The sequence below is a fragment of the Phyllobates terribilis genome, unplaced genomic scaffold (genome assembly GCF_046119375.1).
Source record: "Phyllobates terribilis strain yellow unplaced genomic scaffold, ASM4611937v1 Scaffold_1__5_contigs__length_1240528914, whole genome shotgun sequence".
Lineage (NCBI taxonomy): Eukaryota > Metazoa > Chordata > Amphibia > Anura > Dendrobatidae > Phyllobates > Phyllobates terribilis.
This window is the reverse complement of record NW_027362761.1, coordinates 408,747,459-408,765,758: the sequence shown is the minus strand read 5'-3', so window position 1 is coordinate 408,765,758 and position 18,300 is coordinate 408,747,459.

Sequence of the window (18,300 nt, the reverse complement as noted above, 5' to 3'; positions counted from 1 at the left end):
GTAGATGCAGAAAAAAATTCTATTCAGTTTGCAACCTGATGGAGGTCAGTATAGATGGACTAATAGATAAAGTCCCACACACTGATAGAAGGCCAAATATTTTTTCAGAGCAAGATGCAGATAAAAATTGCTTTTAATTTGCAACCTGATGGAGGTCAGTATAGATGGACTAATAGAACAAGTCCCACACACAGCTAGAAGCCCAAATATTTTTTCAGAGGTAGATGCACAAAAATATTATATTCAATTTGCAACCTGATGGAGGTCAGTATAGATGGACTAATAGAACAAGTCCCACACACAGCTAGAAGCCCAAATATTTTTTCAGAGGTAGATGCAGAAAAAATTATATTCAGTTTGCAACCTGATGGAGGTCAGTATAGATGGACTAATAGAACAAGTCCCACACTCTGCTAGAAGGCCAAATATTTTTTCAGAGCTAGATGCTGAAAAAAATTATATTCAATTTGCAACCTGATGGAGGTCAGTATAGATGGACTAATAGAACAAGTCCCACACACAGCTAGAAGCCCAAATATTTTTTCAGAGGTAGATGCAGAAAAAAATTATATTCAGTTTGCAACCTGATGGAGGTCAGTATAGATGGACTAATAGAACAAGTCCCACACACTGCTAGAAGGCAAAATATTTTTTTAGAGCTAGATGCCGAAAAAAATTATATTCAATTTGCAACCTGATGGAGGTCAGTATAGATGGACTAATAGAACAAGTCCCACACACAGCTAGAAGCCCAAATATTTTTTCAGAGGTAGATGCAGAAGAAAATTATATTCAGTTTGCAACCTGATGGAGGTCAGTATAGATGGACTAATAGAACAAGTCCCACACACTGCTAGAAGGCAAAATATTTTTTCAGAGCTAGATGCAGAAAAATATTATATTCAATTTGCAATCTGATGTAGGTCAGTATAGATGGACTAAGAGAACAAGTCCCACACACAGCTAGAAGCCCAAATATTTTTTCAGAGGTAGATGCAGAAAAAAATTCTATTCAGTTTGCAACCTGATGGAGGTCAGTATAGATGGACTAATAGAAAAAGTCCCACACACTGATAGAAGGCCAAATATTTTTTCAGAGCAAGATGCAGATAAAAATTGCTTTTAATTTGCAACCTGATGGAGGTCAGTATAGATGGACTTATAGAACAAGTGCCACACACAGCTAGAAGCCCAAATATTTTTTCAGAGGTAGATGCACAAAAATATTATATTCAATTTGCAACCTGATGGAGGTCAGTATAGATGGACTAATAGAACAAGTCCCACACACAGCTAGAAGCCCAAATATTTTTTCAGAGGTAGATGCAGAAAAAATTATATTCAGTTTGCAACCTGATGGAGGTCAGTATAGATGGACTAATAGAAAAAGTCCCACACTCTGCTAGAAGGCCAAATATTTTTTCAGAGCTAGATGCTGAAAAAAATTATATTCAATTTGCAACCTGATGGAGGTCAGTATAGATGGACTAATAGAACAAGTCCCACACACAGCTAGAAGCCCAAATATTTTTTCAGAGGTAGATGCAGAAAAAAATTATATTCAGTTTGCAACCTGATGGAGGTCAGTATAGATGGACTAATAGAACAAGTCCCACACACTGCTAGAAGGCCAAATATTTTTTCAGAGCTAGATGCAGAAAAATATTATATTCAATTTGCAACCTGATGGAGGTCAGTATAGATGGACTAAGAGAACAAGTCCCACACACAGCTAGAAGCCCAAATATTTTTTCAGAGGTAGATGCAGAAAAAAATTATATTCAGTTTGCAACCTGATGGAGGTCAGTATAGATGGACTAATAGAAAAAGTCCCACACACTGCTAGAAGGCCAAATATTTTTTCAGAGCAAGATGCAGATAAAAATTATTTTTAATTTGCAACCTGATGGAGGTCAGTATAGATGGACTAATAGAACAAGTCCCACACACAGCTAGAAGCCCAAATATTTTTTCAGAGGTAGATGCACAAAAATATTATATTCAATTTGCAACCTGATGGAGGTCAGTATAGATGGACTAATAGAACAAGTCCCACACACTGCTAGAAGGCCAAATATTTTTTCTCAGCTAGATGCCGAAAAAAATTATATTCAATTTGCAACCTGATGGAGGTCAGTATAGATGCACTAATAGAACAAGTCCCACACACAGCTAGAAGCCCAAATATTTTTTCAGAGGTAGATGCAGAAAAAAATTATATTCAGTTTGCAACCTGATGGAGGTCAGTATAGATGGACTAATAGAACAAGTCCCACACTCTGCTAGAAGGCCAAATATTTTTTCAGAGCTAGATGCAGAAAAATATTATATTCAATTTGCAACCTGATGGAGGTCAGTATAGATGGACTAATAGAACAAGTCCCACACACAGCTAGAAGCCCAAATATTTTTTCAGAGGTAGATGCACAAAAATACTATATTCAGTTTGCAACCTGATGGAGGTCAGTATAGATGGACTAATAGAACAAGTCCCACACACTGCTAGAAGGCCAAATATTTTTTCAGAGCTAGATGCAGAAAAATATTATATTTAATTTGCAACCTGATGGAGGTCAGTATAGATGGACTAAGAGAACAAGTCCCACACAGAGCTAGAAGTCCAAATATTTTTTAAGAGGTAGATGCAGAAAAAAATTATATTTAGTTTGCAACCTTATGGAGGTCAGTATAGATGGGCTAATAAAACAAGTCCCACACACTGCTAGAAGGCCAAATATTTTTTCAGAGCTAGATGCAGATAAAAATTATTTTGAATTTGCAACCTGATGGAGGTCAGTATAGATGGACTAATACAACAAGTCCCACACACTGCTAGAAGGCCAAATATTTTTTCAGAGCTAGATGCCGAAAAAAATTATATTCAATTTGCAACCTGATGGAGGTCAGTATAGATGGACTAATAGAACAAGTCCCACACACAGCTAGAAGCCCAAATATTTTTTCAGAGGTAGATGCAGAAAAAAATTATATTCAGTTTGCAACCTGATGGAGGTCAGTATAGATGGACTAATAGAACAAGTCCCACACACTGCTAGAAGGCCAAATATTTTTTCAGAGGAAGATGCAGATAAAAATTATTTTTAATTTGCAACCTGATGGAGGTCAGTATAGATGGACTAATAGAACAAGTCCCACACACAGCTAGAAGCCCAAATATTTTTTCAGAGGTAGTTGCACAAAAATATTATATTCAATTTGCAACCTGATGGAGGTCAGTATAGATGGACTAATAGAACAAGTCCCACACACAGCTAGAAGCCCAAATATTTTTTCAGAGGTAGATGCAGAAAAAAATTATATTCAGTTTGCAACCTGATGGAGGTCAGTATAGATGGACTAATAGAACAAGTCCCAGACTCTGCTAGAAGGCCAAATATTTTTTCAGAGCTAGATGCTGAAAAAAATTATATTCAATTTGCAACCTGATGGAGGTCAGTATAGATGGACTAATAGAACAAGTCCCACACACAGCTAGAAGCCCAAATATTTTTTCAGAGGTAGATGCAGAAAAAAATTATATTCAGTTTGCAACCTGATGGAGGTCAGTATAGATGGACTAATAGAACAAGTCCCACACACTGCTAGAAGGCCAAATATTTTTTCAGAGCAAGATGCATATAAAAATTATTTTTAATTTGCAACCTGATGGAGGTCAGTATAGATGGACTAATAGAACAAGTCCCACACACAGCTAGAAGCCCAAATATTTTTTCAGAGGTAAATGCACAAAAATATTATATTCAGTTTGCAACCTGATGGAGGTCAGTATAGATGCACTAATAGAACAAGTCCCACACGCTGCTAGAAGGCCAAATATTTTTTCAGAGCTAGATGCAGAAAAATATTATATTTAATTTGCAACCTGATGGAGGTCAGTATAGATGGACTAATAGAACAAGTCCCACACACAGCTAGAAGCCCAAATATTTTTTCAGAGGTGGATGCAGAAAAAAATTATATTCAGTTTGCAACCTGATGGAGGTCAGTATAGATGGACAAATAAAACAATTCCCACACACTGCTAGAAGGCCAAATATTTTTTCAGAGCTAGATGCAGATAAAAATTATTTTGAATTTGCAACCTGATGGAGGTCAGTATAGATGGACTAATACAACAAGTCCCACACACTGCTAGAAGCCCAAATATTTTTTCAGAGGTAGATGCAGAAAAAAATTATATTCAGTTTGCAACCTGATGGAGGTCAGTATAGATGGACTAATAGAACAAGTCCCACACACTGCTAGAAGGCCAAACATTTTTTCAGAGCAAGATGCAGATAAAAATTATTTTTAATTTGCAACCTGATGGAGGTCAGTATAGATGGACTAATAGAACAAGTCCCACACACAGCTAGAAGCCCAAATATTTTTTCAGAGGTAGATGCACAAAAATATTATATTCAATTTGCAACCTGATGGAGGTCAGTATAGATGGATTAATAGAACAAGTCCCACACACAGGTTGAAGCCCAAATATTTTTTCAGAGGTAGATGCAGAAAAAAATTATATTCAGTTTGCAACCTGATGGAGGTCAGTATAGATGGACTAATAGACCAAGTCCCACACACTGCTAGAAGGCCAAATAATTTTTCAGAGCTAGATGCAGAAAAATATTATATTTAATTTGCAACCTGATGGAGGTCAGTATAGATGGACTAATAGAACAAGTCCCACACACAGCTAGAAGCCCAAATATTTTTTCAGAGGTAGATGCAGAAAAAAATTATATTCAGTTTGCAACCTGATGGAGGTCAGTTTAGATGGACTAATAAAACAAGTCCCACACACTGCTAGAAGGCCAAATATTTTTTCAGAGCTAGATGCAGATAAAAATGATTTTGAATTTGCAACCTGATGGAGGTCAGTATAGATGGACTAATAGAACAAGTCCCACACACTGCTAGAAGGCCAAATATTTTTTCAGAGCTAGATGCAGAAAAAAATTATATTCAATTTGCAACCTGATGGAGGTCAGTATAGATGGACTAATAGAACAAGTCCCACACACAGCAAGAAGCCCAAAAATTTTTTCAGATGTAGATGCAGAAAAAAATTATATTCAGTTTGCAACCTGATGGAGGTCAGTGTAGATGGACTAATAGAACAAGTCCGACACACTGCTAGAAGGCCAAATATTTTTTCAGAGCAAGATGCAGATAAAAATTATTTTTAATTTGCAACCTGATGGAGGTCAGTATAGATGGACTAGTAGAACAAGTCCCACACACAGCTAGAAGCCCGAATATTTTTTCAGAGGTAGATGCACAAAAATATTATATTCAGTTTGCAACCTGATGGAGGTCAGTATAGATGGACTAATAGAACAAGTCCCACACACTGCTAGAAGGCCAAATATTTTTTCAGAGCTATATGCAGAAAAATATTATATTCAATTTGCAACCTGATGGAGGTCAGTATAGATGGACTAATAGAACAAGTCCCACACACAGCTAGAAGCCCAAATATTTTTTCAGAGGTAGATGCAGAAAAAAATTATATTCAGTTTGCAACCTGATGGAGGTCAGTATAGATGGACTAATAGAACAAGTCCCACACACTGCTAGAAGGCCAAATATTTTTTCAGAGCAAGATGCAGATAAAAATTATTTTTAATTTGCAACCTGATGGAGGTCAGTGTAGATGGACTAATAGAACAAGTCCCACACACAGCTAGAAGCCCAAATATTTTTTCAGAGGTAGATGCACAAAAATATTATATTCAATTTGCAACCTGATGGAGGTCAGTATAGATGGACTAATAGAACAAGTCCCACACACAGCTTGAAGCCCAAATATTTTTTCAGAGGTAGATGCAGAAAAAAATTATATTCAGTTTGCAACCTGATGGAGGTCAGTATAGATGGACTAATAGAACAAGTCCCACACACTGCTAGAAGGCCAAATATTTTTTCAGAGCTAGATGCAGAAAAAAATTATATTCAATTTGCAACCTGATGGAGGTCAGTATAGATGGACTAATAGAACAAGTCCCACACACAGCTAGAAGCCCAGATATTTTTTCAGAGGTAGATGCAGAAAAAAATTATATTCAGTTTGCAACCTGATGGAGGTCAGTATAGATGGACTAATAGAACAAGTCCCACACACTGCTAGAAGGCCAAATATTTTTTCAGAGCTAGATGCAGAAAAATATTATATTCAATTTGCAACCTGATGGAGGTCAGTATAGATGGACTAATAGAACAAGTCCCACACACAGCTAGAAGCCCAAATATTTTTTCAGAGGTAGATGCAGAAAAAAATTATATTCAGTTTGCAACCTGATGGAGGTCAGTATAGATGGACTAATAGAACAAGTCCCACACACTGCTAGAAGGCCAAATATTTTTTCAGAGCAAGATGCACATAAAAATATATTTTTAATTTGCAACCTGATGGAGGTCAGTATAGATGGACTAATAGAACAAGTCCCACACACAGCTAGAAGCCCAAATATTTTTTCAGAGGTAGATGCGCAAAAAAATTATATTCAGTTTGCAACCTGATGGAGGCCAGTATAGATGGACTAATAGAACAAGTCCCACACACTGCTAGAAGGCCAAATATTTTTTCAGAGCAAGATGCAGATAAAAATTATTTTTAATTTGCAACCTGATGGAGGTCAGTATAGATCGACTAATAGAACAAGTCCCACACACAGCTAGAAGCCCAAATATTTTTTCAGAGGTAGATGCAGAAAAAAATTATATTCAGTTTGCAACCTGATGGAGGTCAGTATAGATGGACTAATAAAAAAGTCCCTCACACTGCTAGAAGGCCAAATATTTTTTCAGAGCTAGATGCAGATAAATATTATTTTAAATTTGCAACCTGATGGAGGTCAGTATAGATGGACTAATAGAACAAGTCCCACAGACTGCTAGAAGGCCAAATATTTTTTCAGAGCTAGATGCAGAAAAAAATTATATTCAATTTGCAACCTGATGGAGGTCAGTATAGATGGACTAATAGAACAAGTCCCACACACAGCTAGAAGCCCAAATATTTTTTCAGAGGTAGATGCAGAAAAAATTATATTCAGTTTGCAACCTGATGGAGGTCAGTATAGATGGACTAATAGAACAAGTCCCACACACTGCTAGAAGGCCAAATATTTTTTCAGAGCTAGAGGCAGAAAAATATTATATTCAATTTGCAACCTGATGGAGGTCAGTATAGATGGACTAATAGAACAAGTCCCACACACAGCTAGAAGCCCAAATATTTTTTCAGAGGTAGATGCAGAAAAAAATTATATTCAGTTTGCAACCTGATGGAGGTCAGTATAGATGGACTAATAAAACAAGTCCCACACACTGCTAGAAGGCCAAATATTTTTTCAGAGCTAGATGCAGATAAAAATTATTTTGAATTTGCAACCTGATGGAGGTCAGTATAGATGGACTAATACAACAAGTCCCACACACTGCTAGAAGGCCAAATATTTTTTCAGAGCTAGAAGCCGAAAAAAATTATATTCAATTTGCAACCTGATGGAGGTCAGTATAGATGGACTAATAGAACAAGTCCCACACACAGCTAGAAGCCCAAATATTTTTTCAGAGGTAGATGCAGAAAAAAATTATATTCAGTTTGCAACCTGATGGAGGTCAGTATAGATGGACTAATAGAACAAGTCCCACACACTGCTAGAAGGCCAAATATTTTTTCAGAGCTAGATGCAGAAAAATATTATATTGAATTTGCAACCTGATGGAGGTCAGTATAGATGGATTAATAGAACAAGTCCCACACACAGCTTGAAGCCCAAATATTTTTTCAGAGGTAGATGCAGAAAAAAATTATATTCAGTTTGCAACCTGATGGAGGTCAGTATAGATGGACTAATAGACCAAGTCCCACACACTGCTAGAAGGCCAAATAATTTTTCAGAGCTAGATGCAGAAAAATATTATATTTAATTTGCAACCTGATGGAGGTCAGTATAGATGGACTAATAGAACAAGTCCCACACACAGCTAGAAGCCCAAATATTTTTTCAGAGGTAGATGCAGAAAAAAATTATATTCAGTTTGCAACCTGATGGAGGTCAGTATAGATGGACTAATAAAACAAGTCCCACACACTGCTAGAAGGCCAAATATTTTTTCAGAGCTAGATGCAGATAAAAATGATTTTGAATTTGCAACCTGATGGAGGTCAGTATAGATGGACTAATAGAACAAGTCCCACACACTGCTAGAAGGCCAAATATTTTTTCAGAGCTAGATGCAGAAAAAAATTATATTCAATTTGCAACCTGATGGAGGTCAGTATAGATGGACTAATAGAACAAGTCCCACACACAGCAAGAAGCCCAAAAATTTTTTCAGATGTAGATGCAGAAAAAAATTATATTCAGTTTGCAACCTGATGGAGGTCAGTATAGATGGACTAATAGAACAAGTCCGACACACTGCTAGAAGGCCAAATATTTTTTCAGAGCAAGATGCAGATAAAAATTATTTTTAATTTGCAACCTGATGGAGGTCAGTATAGATGGACTAGTAGAACAAGTCATACACACAGCTAGAAGCCCGAATATTTTTTCAGAGGTAGATGCACAAAAATATTATATTCAGTTTGCAACCTGATGGAGGTCAGTATAGATGGACTAATAGAACAAGTCCCACACACTGCTAGAAGGCCAAATATTTTTTCAGAGCTATATGCAGAAAAATATTATATTCAATTTGCAACCTGATGGAGGTCAGTATAGATGGACTAATAGAACAAGTCCCACACACAGCTAGAAGCCCAAATATTTTTTCAGAGGTAGATGCAGAAAAAAATTATATTCAGTTTGCAACCTGATGGAGGTCAGTATAGATGGACTAATAGAACAAGTCCCACACACTGCTAGAAGGCCAAATATTTTTTCAGAGCAAGATGCATATAAAAATTATTTTTAATTTGCAACCTGATGGAGGTCAGTGTAGATGGACTAATAGAACAAGTCCCACACACAGCTAGAAGCCCAAATATTTTTTCAGAGGTAGATGCACAAAAATATTATATTCAATTTGCAACCTGATGGAGGTCAGTATAGATGGACTAATAGAACAAGTCCCACACACAGCTTGAAGCCCAAATATTTTTTCAGAGGTAGATGCAGAAAAAAATTATATTCAGTTTGCAACCTGATGGAGGTCAGTATAGATGGACTAATAGAACAAGTCCCACACACTGCTAGAAGGCCAAATATTTTTTCAGAGCTAGATGCAGAAAAAAATTATATTCAATTTGCAACCTGATGGAGGTCAGTATAGATGGACTAATAGAACAAGTCCCACACACAGCTAGAAGCCCAGATATTTTTTCAGAGGTAGATGCAGAAAAAAATTATATTCAGTTTGCAACCTGATGGAGGTCAGTATAGATGGACTAATAGAACAAGTCCCACACACTGCTAGAAGGCCAAATATTTTTTCAGAGCTAGATGCAGAAAAATATTATATTCAATTTGCAACCTGATGGAGGTCAGTATAGATGGACTAATAGAACAAGTCCCACACACAGCTAGAAGCCCAAATATTTTTTCAGAGGTAGATGCAGAAAAAAATTATATTCAGTTTGCAACCTGATGGAGGTCAGTATAGATGGACTAATAGAACAAGTCCCACACACTGCTAGAAGGCCAAATATTTTTTCAGAGCAAGATGCACATAAAAATATATTTTTAATTTGCAACCTGATGGAGGTCAGTATAGATGGACTAATAGAACAAGTCCCACACACAGCTAGAAGCCCAAATATTTTTTCAGAGGTAGATGCACAAAAAAATTATATTCAGTTTGCAACCTGATGGAGGCCAGTATAGATGGACTAATAGAACAAGTCCCACACACTGCTAGAAGGCCAAATATTTTTTCAGAGCAAGATGCAGATAAAAATTATTTTTAATTTGCAACCTGATGGAGGTCAGTATAGATGGACTAATAGAACAAGTCCCACACACAGCTAGAAGCCCAAATATTTTTTCAGAGGTAGATGCAGAAAAAAATTATATTCAGTTTGCAACCTGATGGAGGTCAGTATAGATGGACTAATAAAAAAGTCCCTCACACTGCTAGAAGGCCAAATATTTTTTCAGAGCTAGATGCAGATAAATATTATTTTAAATTTGCAACCTGATGGAGGTCAGTATAGATGGACTAATAGAACAAGTCCCACAGACTGCTAGAAGGCCAAATATTTTTTCAGAGCTAGATGCAGAAAAAAATTATATTCAATTTGCAACCTGATGGAGGTCAGTATAGATGGACTAATAGAACAAGTCCCACACACAGCTAGAAGCCCAAATATTTTTTCAGAGGTAGATGCAGAAAAAATTATATTCAGTTTGCAACCTGATGGAGGTCAGTATAGATGGACTAATAGAACAAGTCCCACACACTGCTAGAAGGCCAAATATTTTTTCAGAGCTAGATGCAGAAAAAAATTATATTCAATTTGCAACCTGATGGAGGTCAGTATAGATGGACTAATAGAACAAGTCCCACACACAGCAAGAAGCCCAAAAATTTTTTCAGATGTAGATGCAGAAAAAAATTATATTCAGTTTGCAACCTGATGGAGGTCAGTATAGATGGACTAATAGAACAAGTCCGACACAATGCTAGAAGGCCAAATATTTTTTCAGAGCAAGATGCAGATAAAAATTATTTTTAATTTGCAACCTGATGGAGGTCAGTATAGATGGACTAATAGAACAAGTCCCACACACAGCTAGAAGCCCAAATATTTTTTCAGAGGTAGATGCACAAAAATATTATATTCAGTTTGCAACCTGATGGAGGTCAGTATAGATGGACTAATAGAACAAGTCCCACACACTGCTAGAAGGCCAAATATTTTTTCAGAGCTATATGCAGAAAAATATTATATTCAATTTGCAACCTGATGGAGGTCAGTATAGATGGACTAATAGAACAAGTCCCACACACAGCTAGAAGCCCAAATATTTTTTCAGAGGTAGATGCAGAAAAAAATTATATTCAGTTTGCAACCTGATGGAGATCAGTATAGATGGACTAATAGAACAAGTCCCACACACTGCTAGAAGGCCAAATATTTTTTCAGAGGTAGATGCACAAAAATATTATATTCAATTTGCAACCTGATGGAGGTCAGTATAGATGGACTAATAGAACAAGTCCCACACACAGCTTGAAGCCCAAATATTTTTTCAGAGGTAGATGCAGAAAAAAATTATATTCAGTTTGCAACCTGATGGAGGTCAGTATAGATGGACTAATAGACCAAGTCCCACACACTGCTAGAAGGCCAAATAATTTTTCAGAGCTAGATGCAGAAAAATATTATATTTAATTTGCAACCTGATGGAGGTCAGTATAGATGGACTAATAGAACAAGTCCCACACACAGCTAGAAGCCCAAATATTTTTTCAGAGGTAGATGCAGAAAAAAATTATATTCAGTTTGCAACCTGATGGAGGTCAGTATAGATGGACTAATAAAACAAGTCCCACACACTGCTAGAAGGCCAAATATTTTTTCAGAGCTAGATGCAGATAAAAATGATTTTGAATTTGCAACCTGATGGAGGTCAGTATAGATGGACTAATAGAACAAGTCCCACACACTGCTAGAAGGCCAAATATTTTTTCAGAGCTAGATGCAGAAAAAAATTATATTCAATTTGCAACCTGATGGAGGTCAGTATAGATGGACTAATAGAACAAGTCCCACACACAGCAAGAAGCCCAAAAATTTTTTCAGATGTAGATGCAGAAAAAAATTATATTCAGTTTGCAACCTGATGGAGGTCAGTATAGATGGACTAATAGAACAAGTCCGACACACTGCTAGAAGGCCAAATATTTTTTCAGAGCAAGATGCAGATAAAAATTATTTTTAATTTGCAACCTTATGGAGGTCAGTATAGATGGACTAATAGAACAAGTCCCACACACAGCTAGAAGCCCAAATATTTTTTCAGAGGTAGATGCACAAAAATATTATATTCAGTTTGCAACCTGATGGAGGTCAGTATAGATGGACTAATAGAACAAGTCCCACACACTGCTAGAAGGCCAAATATTTTTTCAGAGCTATATGCAGAAAAATATTATATTCAATTTGCAACCTGATGGAGGTCAGTATAGATGGACTAATAGAACAAGTCCCACACACAGCTAGAAGCCCAAATATTTTTTCAGAGGTAGATGCAGAAAAAAATTATATTCAGTTTGCAACCTGATGGAGGTCAGTATAGATGGACTAATAGAACAAGTCCCACACACTGCTAGAAGGCCAAATATTTTTTCAGAGCAAGATGCAGATAAAAATTATTTTTAATTTGCAACCTGATGGAGGTCAGTGTAGATGGACTAATAGAACAAGTCCCACACACAGCTAGAAGCCCAAATATTTTTTCAGAGGTAGATGCACAAAAATATTATATTCAATTTGCAACCTGATGGAGGTCAGTATAGATGGACGAATAGAACAAGTCCCACACACAGCTTGAAGCCCAAATATTTTTTCAGAGGTAGATGCAGAAAAAAATTATATTCAGTTTGCAACCTGATGGAGGTCAGTATAGATGGACTAATAGAACAAGTCCCACACACTGCTAGAAGGCCAAATATTTTTTCAGAGCTAGATGCAGAATAAAATTATATTCAATTTGCAACCTGATGGAGGTCAGTATAGATGGACTAATAGAACAAGTCCCACACACAGCTAGAAGCCCAAATATTTTTTCAGAGGTAGATGCAGAAAAAAATTATATTCAGTTTGCAACCTGATGGAGGTCAGTATAGATGGACTAATAGAACAAGTCCCACACACTGCTAGAAGGCCAAATATTTTTTCAGAGCAAGATGCACATAAAAATATATTTTTAATTTGCAACCTGATGGAGGTCAGTATAGATGGACTAATAGAACAAGTCCCACACACAGCTAGAAGCCCAAATATTTTTTCAGAGGTAGATGCACAAAAAAATTATATTCAGTTTGCAACCTGATGGAGGCCAGTATAGATGGACTAATAGAACAAGTCCCACACACTGCTAGAAGGCCAAATATTTTTTCAGAGCAAGATGCAGATAAAAATTATTTTTAATTTGCAACCTGATGGAGGTCAGTATAGATGGACTAATAGAACAAGTCCCACACACAGCTAGAAGCCCAAATATTTTTTCAGAGGTAGATGCAGAAAAAAATTATATTCAGTTTGCAACCTGATGGAGGTCAGTATAGATGAACTAATAAAAAAGTCCCTCACACTGCTAGAAGGCCAAATATTTTTCAGAGCTAGATGCAGATAAATATTATTTTAAATTTGCAACCTGATGGAGGTCAGTATAGATGGACTAATAGAACAAGTCCCACAGACTGCTAGAAGGCCAAATATTTTTTCAGAGCTAGATGCAGAAAAAAATTATATTCAATTTGCAACCTGATGGAGGTCAGTATAGATGGACTAATAGAACAAGTCCCACACACAGCTAGAAGCCCAAATATTTTTTCAGAGGTAGATGCAGAAAAAATTATATTCAGTTTGCAACCTAATGGAGGTCAGTATAGATGGACTAATAGAACAAGTCCCACACACTGCTAGAAGGCCAAATATTTTTTCAGAGCTAGAGGCAGAAAAATATTATATTCAATTTGCAACCTGATGGAGGTCAGTATAGATGGACAAATAGAACAAGTCCCACACACAGCTAGAAGCCCAAATATTTTTTCAGAGGTAGATGCAGAAAAAAATTATATTCAGTTTGCAACCTGATGGAGGTCAGTATAGATGGACTAATAAAACAAGTCCCACACACTGCTAGAAGGCCAAATATTTTTTCAGAGCTAGATGCAGATAAAAATTATTTTGAATTTGCAACCTGATGGAGGTCAGTATAGATGGACTAATAGAACAAGTCCCACACACTGCTAGAAGGCCAAATATTTTTTCAGAGCTAGATGCAGAAAAAAATTATATTCAATTTGCAACCTGATGGAGGTCAGTATAGATGGACTAATAGAACAAGTCCCACACACAGCAAGAAGGCCAAAAATTTTTTCAGATGTAGATGCAGAAAAAAATTATATTCAGTTTGCAACCTGATGGAGGTCAGTATAGATGGACTAATAGAACAAGTCCGACACACTGCTAGAAGGCCAAATATTTTTTCAGAGCAAGATGCAGATAAAAATTATTTTTAATTTGCAACCTGATGGAGGTCAATATAGATGGACTAATAGAACAAGTCCCACACACAGCTAGAAGCCCAAATATTTTTTCAGAGGTAGATGCACAAAAATATTATATTCAGTTTGCAACCTGATGGAGGTCAGTATAGATGGACTAATAGAACAAGTCCCACACACTGCTAGAAGGCCAAATATTTTTTCAGAGCTATATGCAGAAAAATATTATATTCAATTTGCAACCTGATGGAGGTCAGTATAGATGGACTAATAGAACAAGTCCCACACACAGCTAGAAGCCCAAATATTTTTTCAGAGGTAGATGCAGAAAAAAATTATATTCAGTTTGCAACCTGATGGAGGTCAGTATAGATGGACTAATAGAACAAGTCCCACACACTGCTAGAAGGCCAAATATTTTTTCAGAGCAAGATGCAGATAAAAATTATTTTTAATTTGCAACCTGATGGAGGTCAGTGTAGATGGACTAATAGAACAAGTCCCACACACAGCTAGAAGCCCAAATATTTTTTCAGAGGTAGATGCACAAAAATATTATATTCAATTTGCAACCTGATGGAGGTCAGTATAGATGGACTAATAGAACAAGTCCCACACACAGCTTGAAGCCCAAATATTTTTTCAGAGGTAGATGCAGAAAAAAATTATATTCAGTTTGCAACCTGATGGAGGTCAGTATAGATGGACTAATAGAACAAGTCCCACACACTGCTAGAAGGCCAAATATTTTTTCAGAGCTAGATGCAGAAAAAAATTATATTCAATTTGCAACCTGATGGAGGTCAGTATAGATGGACTAATAGAACAAGTCCCACACACAGCTAGAAGCCCAAATATTTTTTCAGAGGTAGATGCAGAAAAAAATTATATTCAGTTTGCAACCTGATGGAGGTCAGTATAGATGGACTAATAAAACAAGTCCCACACACTGCTAGAAGGCCAAATATTTTTTCAGAGCTAGATGCAGAAAAATATTATATTCAATTTGCAACCTGATGGAGGTCAGTATAGATGGACTAATAGAACAAGTCCCACACACAGCTAGAAGCCCAAATATTTTTTCAGAGGTAGATGCAGAAAAAAATTATATTCAGTTTGCAACCTGATGGAGGTCAGTATAGATGGACTAATAGAACAAGTCCCACACACTGCTAGAAGGCCAAATATTTTTTCAGAGCAAGATGCACATAAAAATATATTTTTAATTTGCAACCTGATGGAGGTCAGTATAGATGGACTAATAGAACAAGTCCCACACACAGCTAGAAGCCCAAATATTTTTTCAGAGGTAGATGCACAAAAAAATTATATTCAGTTTGCAACCTGATGGAGGCCAGTATAGATGGACTAATAGAACAAGTCCCACACACTGCTAGAAGGCCAAATATTTTTTCAGAGCAAGATGCAGATAAAAATTATTTTTAATTTGCAACCTGATGGAGGTCAGTATAGATGGACTAATAGAACAAGTCCCACACACAGCTAGAAGCCCAAATATTTTTTCAGAGGTAGATGCAGAAAAAAATTATATTCAGTTTGCAACCTGATGGAGGTCAGTATAGATGGACTAATAAAAAAGTCCCTCACACTGCTAGAAGGCCAAATATTTTTTCAGAGCTAGATGCAGATAAATATTATTTTAAATTTGCAACCTGATGGAGGTCAGTATAGATGGACTAATAGAACAAGTCCCACAGACTGCTAGAAGGCCAAATATTTTTTCAGAGCTAGATGCAGAAAAAAATTATATCCAATTTGCAACCTGATGGAGGTCAGTATAGATGGACTAATAGAACAAGTCCCACACACAGCTAGAAGCCCAAATATTTTTTCAGAGGTAGATGCATAAAAAATTATATTCAGTTTGCAACCTGATGGAGGTCAGTATAGATGGACTAGTAGAACAAGTCCCACACACTGCTAGAAGGCCAAATATTTTTTCAGAGCAAGATGCAGATAAAAATTATTTTTAACTTGCAACCTGATGGAGGTCAGTATAGATGGACTAATAGAACAAGTCCCACACACAGCTAGAAGCCCAAATATTTTTTCAGAGGTAGATGCAGAAAAAAATTATATTCAGTTTGCAACCTGATGGAGGTCAGTATAGATGGACTAATAAAAAAGTCCCTCACACTGCTAGAAGGCCAAATATTTTTTTCAGAGCTAGATGCAGATAAATATTATTTTAAATTTGCAACCTGATGGAGGTCAGTATAGATGGACTAATAGAACAAGTCCCACAGACTGCTAGAAGGCCAAATATTTTTTCAGAGCTAGATGCAGAAAAAAATTATATTCAATTTGCAACCTGATGGAGGTCAGTATAGATGGACTAATAGAACAAGTCCCACACACAGCTAGAAGCCCAAATATTTTTTCAGAGGTAGATGCAGAAAAAATTATATTCAGTTTGCAACCTGATGGAGGTCAGTATAGATGGACTAATAGAACAAGTCCCACACACTGCTAGAAGGCCAAATATTTTTTCAGAGCTAGAGGCAGAAAAATATTATATTCAATTTGCAACCTGATGGAGGTCAGTATAGATGGACTAATAGAACAAGTCCCACACACAGCTAGAAGCCCAAATATTTTTTCAGAGGTAGATGCAGAAAAAAATTATATTCAGTTTGCAACCTGATGGAGGTCAGTATAGATGGACTAATAAAACAAGTCCCACACACTGCTAGAAGGCCAAATATTTTTTCAGAGCTAGATGCAGATAAAAATTATTTTGAATTTGCAACCTGATGGAGGTCAGTATAGATGGACTAATAGAACAAGTCCCACACACTGCTAGAAGGCCAAATATTTTTTCAGAGCTAGATGCAGAAAAAAATTATATTCAATTTGCAACCTGATGGAGGTCAGTATAGATGGACTAATAGAACAAGTCCCACACACAGCAAGAAGCCCAAAAATTTTTTCAGATGTAGATGCAGAAAAAAATTATATTCAGTTTGCAACCTGATGGAGGTCAGTATAGATGGACTAATAGAACAAGTCCGACACACTGCTAGAAGGCCAAATATTTTTTCAGAGCAAGATGCAGATAAAAATTATTTTTAATTTGCAACCTGATGGAGGTCAGTATAGATGGACTAATAGAACAAGTCCCACACACAGCTAGAAGCCCAAATATTTTTTCAGAGGTAGATGCACAAAAATATTATATTCAGTTTGCAACCTGATGGAGGTCAGTATAGATGGACTAATAGAACAAGTCCCACACACTGCTAGAAGGCCAAATATTTTTTCAGAGCTATATGCAGAAAAATATTATATTCAATTTGCAACCTGATGGAGGTCAGTATAGATGGACTAATAGAACAAGTCCCACACACAGCTAGAAGCCCAAATATTTTTTCAGAGGTAGATGCAGAAAAAAATTATATTCAGTTTGCAACCTGATGGAGGTCAGTATAGATGGACTAATAGAACAAGTCCCACACACTGCTAGAAGGCCAAATATTTTTTCAGAGCAAGATGCAGATAAAAATTATTTTTAATTTGCAACCTGATGGAGGTCAGTGTAGATGGACTAATAGAACAAGTCCCACACACAGCTAGAAGCCCAAATATTTTTTCAGAGGTAGATGCACAAAAATATTATATTCAATTTGCAACCTGATGGAGGTCAGTATAGATGGACTAATAGAACAAGTCCCACACACAGCTTGAAGCCCAAATATTTTTTCAGAGGTAGATGCAGAAAAAATTATATTCAGTTTGCAACCTGATGGAGGTCAGTATAGATGGACTAATAGAACAAGTCCCACACACTGCTAGAAGGCCAAATATTTTTTCAGAGCTAGATGCAGAAAAAAATTATATTCAATTTGCAACCTGATGGAGGTCAGTATAGATGGACTAATAGAACAAGTCCCACACACAGCTAGAAGCCCAAATATTTTTTCAGAGGTAGATGCAGAAAAAAATTATATTCAGTTTGCAACCTGATGGAGGCCAGTATAGATGGACTAATAGAACAAGTCCCACACACTGCTAGAAGGCCAAATATTTTTTCAGAGCAAGATGCAGATAAAAATTATTTTTAATTTGCAACCTGATGGAGGTCAG